Here is a 5,738-nt window from a genome sequence, read left to right on the forward strand (position 1 = left end):
TTAACTTCCATCTAATAAAAATAAATAAAGCACATCTTTTTACACCCCTAGTAGAAATGCATACTACTGTACATGTATGAACGTGGTTTAGGGAAGTGCTGATTGTTGTGAGTGTAACGTGAGGCCTGTGGCACTGACTGTGGCTCATTGTGCTGTAGTACGCTCCTGAAGATTACAGCAGCTTGCTTGGAGTGAGTGATCAGGGCCGGAGTCTGATTCAGCCAAAAGAGTGGCTTTGTCTGTAGGGCGAGCCTCTCCAGGTAAGCTTCCATGATGCCCCTGTGACCTGAACCCATCGCTTGTGCATGGACAATACTCTAAACTCCTCCCCTCACTTCCACTGCTCTGGGGTGACCTCCAATCAGAAGTGGAATCCTTAATACTCTCTTCTGTTTTCATATCTTCTGTAAATCTTCACTCTCTGCTTGTTGCATAATCAATCCCAGTATGCTTTATTGATCAATGTGCTGCTGTTTTAAGAAGCTTTCAGATGTTATAATGCTCTTTCTCTAATCTAAGTGGTTTGGGCTTTGAATGTCTTGTTCGGGTAGCATCATTGTTCTGAACTTACTGCAAGTCTCCTGCCTTTAAAAGGGTTTCCTAAGTATATACTCTCATTCATTTTCAGGTGATTTTATTGATTTGATTAATCCAAACTCAAATCCTCTTTCTCTCCCTAGCAATTCAATTCAGTGTGGATGCATGATCTTGACCTTTTCTGACCTTATTGTAATGCATGCCAGTTTTTTTTTTTTTTTTCCTGGAATATATATTACTGGTGACCTTCCCCAGTGAGAAAGCAGCAAGACTGGCTGTAGCTGAATGCTCCAATGTTCCCCTCTCCGGCCACCCCATCCGCCTGGTCTGCTGCGAGTGACCACACACTGACCGCTACACCCCCCGAGGGAGGACCGCACTTCACCTGTCTCAGCCCTTTCTCCCTCATTACCTGTCCTTTGGCTTTTCAGACAGTTGTCTACACAAAGTAGAAGGGGACCTGACACAGAAGCACTGTGTATATATATATATATTTTTTTTTATATACACACATTTAACCATCTTAGTAGCACTGCCTCACTGCTTGTGTATGTGTGTGTGTATATGAGAGAAATTGAGATCAGTGGCATGCATGCTGAACTCTTCCTGTGTCTTTTGATGTCAAGATCTCTTCTGTCCTAATTCAAGACTTAAAGTAAACTTATAACATTGCAAGCCATCAGTTGATGGAACAAGAGATCTTCCTGTTATAAACACAGCTGGGCAGTCCAGTTGGGCTGTAGTCCTTGCCTTGCACTAGGGAACCAAAGTGCAATGCAATACTTTTTTGCCGTTATGGATAAAGGAACGTTTTGAAATACAGTGAGATTGCAAGAAGCCAAATAGATGCTTTGAAAAACTGTAAGACTGTTATGCAGCACATAGGATTAAAAAAGGGCATGATGGTTTTCCCCAGTGTACCTCTGCACTGGTTGGCCTTTCGACTTCCTTATTTAATAAGGGTCAGACCAAGTATGTACTCCATAGACTTGCATGAACCGATTTTTAGTTTAATCCATTCGAAAAATGATTTTTTTTTTATTTTTTATTTAAAGTAAAAGATGAGTTGTTTGTGTAATCTACATTCATTAATGCTCGTTCCTTAGATTAACTGAATCGATAGAGGTGTGTGTTCTGTTGCCCCCAGTCAGACCTCTTGAGAGATGTGCAGACTGAACTGTGTCGAGGTCTTACCTTGTTTTGGACTTTATAATTTTTTGGAAATGCAGTCTACGTCTGTTCTTTTCTTCTGCTACTAGACTGCTTGAATCATGAGCTTCATTTTTTCTTTTCCCCATGACTACATTATCTGGAGTGCAATACAAGGCTGAACAAAATGTCACACCTCTCTAGTGAAAGAAAGGGCATTTCCCCCCCCCTAAAATGTATGAAATGTTTATGTATGTGTGTTTAAAACAAATAAATTGATATTGCTTTGACATGATGTCAAAGTGGTGACATTATTATTATTTTTTGGACCAGCTTTGTGTGTTATTGAAGATTAGAGTAGTGGTCTTCAATCTTTTTGATTCCAAGGTGCCCCATTGTCCACAACAATTTTATATGACTTCATGTTTTTCATTTACTGGATAAGGGTAATTTTTTGTGTGTGCATATATCGAGTATAAAGTGTAATTCTACATATATAGAATCACACTTTATAGCAGATTTAAGTTTTTGTGTTGTCCATTTTTCTTAGCTTTTCTGTTGTGTCAGGTCCACTGGTAGATGGGCCAAGTTTTTTTAAGCCACCTGTACATAGGCTGGTCTCGATAACTATTTTTTTTTTATTTGGCGATATACCACCCCGGAAATAATTGCGAGAAACAATATTATTGTTATTTTAAGACCATTTTATGCCACTGACTGTATAGTGATGTTTCAGTATCAGCGCTGGGCTGTCAGTCATTGTTACGCCAGCAGGTGGTGGCAATGGATTGACTTTACAAGGGAGTCATCATTAAAAAGCATTCATTCAACGGATACGCTTAAAAACTGATTCATTCATGAATGAAACAAGGTGTTGGAAATTAATTTAACTTTGAGTGCCAAAAAGTTAACTTTTACAAGGTTCAATCGACAATCAGAGCATCATATGGGTTACACTGAAGCTGATGTTTCACTTCATAGAGATCAATGCCATTGATTCAATGCCCCTTAAGTGCTGAAAGGATACTACCACAAAGATAACACTTTCATCTTCTGACAGCTGATGGCAAACTGATGTTTTTTCACGATTATATGACTTGACCTGGAGAAAGACAGACCCGAGTAATTGCACACCCTCATTTCCCCAGTCAGCTCTGTCTCTCTCTCTCTGTGTATTGTGTGTATACGAGTGTGTGTGTGGAGCAGCCTGAGCCCCGCCAGAGAGCAGACGAGATGACAGAGGCAGTGCGATCGGCTAAAATATTGGTGAAATTAACTTTTCATGTAAACAAACACCCATTTAAACACAATGGGCAATATACTAAAACTTATCACAGTCATGTCCATATATCATGTGATAAGTCGTAGTAATGATCGTGACAGGCCTACCAGTTCATAGTGGCTGCTCTGTTCTCCAAAGAGCCGTTATGAGCTGTTCACACGAATGTTTTAAAATGGTGGCAAAAATAAAACACACCTACAGTAACTTGAACTTTAACCTAAAATTGACTGGTTTTGATAATTATATTAGTGTCAGTATACAATAAAATAACGTGTCAGTTTATGATAATAAAAAAAAAAAAACATTTTTGTAATGATTCAGCAGACCCCCTGCAATTACGTGACGGACCACAGCGCGGAAGTAAGCCTATGGGTGAGACTTCCGGATCATTAACCGCTATAGGTAAATAACGAGGAGAATAACAACGTGCAGTAAACGGTAAAACTGTTTGCACTACAAACCAGTGTGTTCATAAATAAGATAATACATTAAAATAATATAAGACACACCAATTAACAATATCAAGCAGCAAAACGAACTGTTTTGTTCAGCTAAAAATAGCTGGATGCAGATGAGACCGGAAGCCAGACCATAGAATTTACAAATGGCCGCGCCCATTTTTACGACAAGAAAAAGGTGGATAACACTGATTCAAATCAATAGTTTATAATTGAAGCATCCCTGGAATAATTACTCATACTAAAAAAAACAAAAACACAATGGTGATCAGCAACATGATGTGATGTTTTTTTTAAAAAAAGGTACAATTCTGTCACTGGGACAGTCCCCTTTCAAAATATATTAAAATATACACTTTAGGTACTAACATGTAATTTTAAAGTATTAATATGTACCTTTAGGCACTGATATAAACTATTTAGGGATAAGGTACAGAGATGTGGGGTTCACCCCACTGACAGCTTTGTACCTTTTTTGTGTATATTGAGTGTGTATGTGGTTATCCTGGGGGCAGCCCATTCACTAAACATTCCATTCTTGATGCATCAAGAACAATCCAGAACACAATGACAAACTGACAAAAAAGAGAGACATTTGGGCATTTATTCTTTTTATTAATACACTACCTCAGAAGAGCCTATGCCACATGGTGTTCCCTTTGAATAATTTCAAAAAGCACTGCAGTCTTAAAAATTACAAAATGTTAAATACAAAATGTACATGAAACGACAATACAAGGCTCCGTAAACATCAACTGAACCTGTACTTTTATTTTACAAACCATTCAAGCTACCCAAACTTTAGGAATGACATCCATTTCAAAGTATCAAAAATAGAGTTCTGGTGTTTGCATTGTCATCTGTATGTAAAATGGGAACACATTGTTCGATCTTTGGTTTCTAGAGAATGAAAATAGGTGCTTATCTAGGGAACCTGATGCATCCCAGAACTCCCCATCCATAATATATATATATATATATATATATATATACAGTGTTGTGTGTTGTTTGTGGCGTGTGATGGCTTTATTTCAGAGAAATGTTTGAATCAGATCACCTGCTGCTGTTTCTTCAGCATCTTCTGTCGCGGGCTGATCTTTCGTCGCAGCGTCTGAGGAAACACACACCAGTTCTTAAACATCAGCTAAAGCACACTTGAGAGAGTGAAAAATTTAAGGGGGTCTGAATACTTTCCGTACCCACTGTATATAATTTTTTTTTTTTTTTTTGCTTGTATTTCTGTCTTGATTCTCAAAAAACACTAAACCTAAATCAAACTCAAACCTTATGACACACATTCTCTAAAACTGCATTTGAACACAAGTTAAGGCTTTCCTACCGTATATTTGATAGTTTAAATTAAATAGTCAAAGTGGCATTGAAAACACCTGTCACTATATGTAAGGGTTTACATACAACAAAATATATATACTTACTGTATAGATGCAAGACTAACAAACAAACCTGCTATTTGTATGTTTGAAAATGTCACACCATCATATTGTCTGTCCTTGCATAGCCTAATGTATCAGTGTGCTTTTACACCATTCAAATTCAAAGAGGGTTTTTAAGATACAAAACAAATCTCTACAATTCACTGGATACAAACTGACATAAGCGCATACGCATAAAACCGTTAAAGACGCTTGCTTTGTGCATGAACAGACACATCTTGACAAACAGAACTCTTGTCTGGCGTACTACTCTACGAAGAAGCATCTTTACAGCATCTAGTCTAGAGGCATCAAGGTTTGCTTTCCTTTTTTTTTTTTAACAAAGGCTGAAGGCAGGTTTATAGTGCATAGCATATATATATATATATATATATATTTTTTGTCTTTTTCAAACATAATTAACAGTCATGGTTACAGCTATATGTCTCAAAGACTGAAAAACAATAGAAGAAAAAAAAAAACAATGTCTTAATCGAATTGTGCCAGTTTTCATAGCAAAATTGAAAGGCAAAATTTAAGGCAAGGAGCCAATAGAAACTCATAGATTTGTTTGCTTCAAACGGTATCTGCTCTGGCAGTGTCCGTCCTCTGTGTCTGACCCAGTGAGTGAAGTACAGAGGAAACTTGCTCACTCCACTGTTTTTTGTCCACACAGAGAGCTAATTGCGAGCAAAAATGAGCACTATCATCGTCTAAGATGGACTGAGGGGTTTGGAAGCTGGTTTGGATTTGAACCTTTTTGCCCCAGAATGCAGCGGGGATACAAACCGAGAGCGGCTTCCAAGTCATTCTATAGTAAGACATGTTGATTGTCAGGATGCAACCTTAAAAAAAAAAAAAAAAAAAAAAAAAAATTAA

The sequence above is a fragment of the Sinocyclocheilus rhinocerous genome, unplaced genomic scaffold (genome assembly GCF_001515625.1).
Source record: "Sinocyclocheilus rhinocerous isolate Xijiao unplaced genomic scaffold, SAMN03320098_v1.1 scaffold591, whole genome shotgun sequence".
Classification (NCBI taxonomy): domain Eukaryota; kingdom Metazoa; phylum Chordata; class Actinopteri; order Cypriniformes; family Cyprinidae; genus Sinocyclocheilus; species Sinocyclocheilus rhinocerous.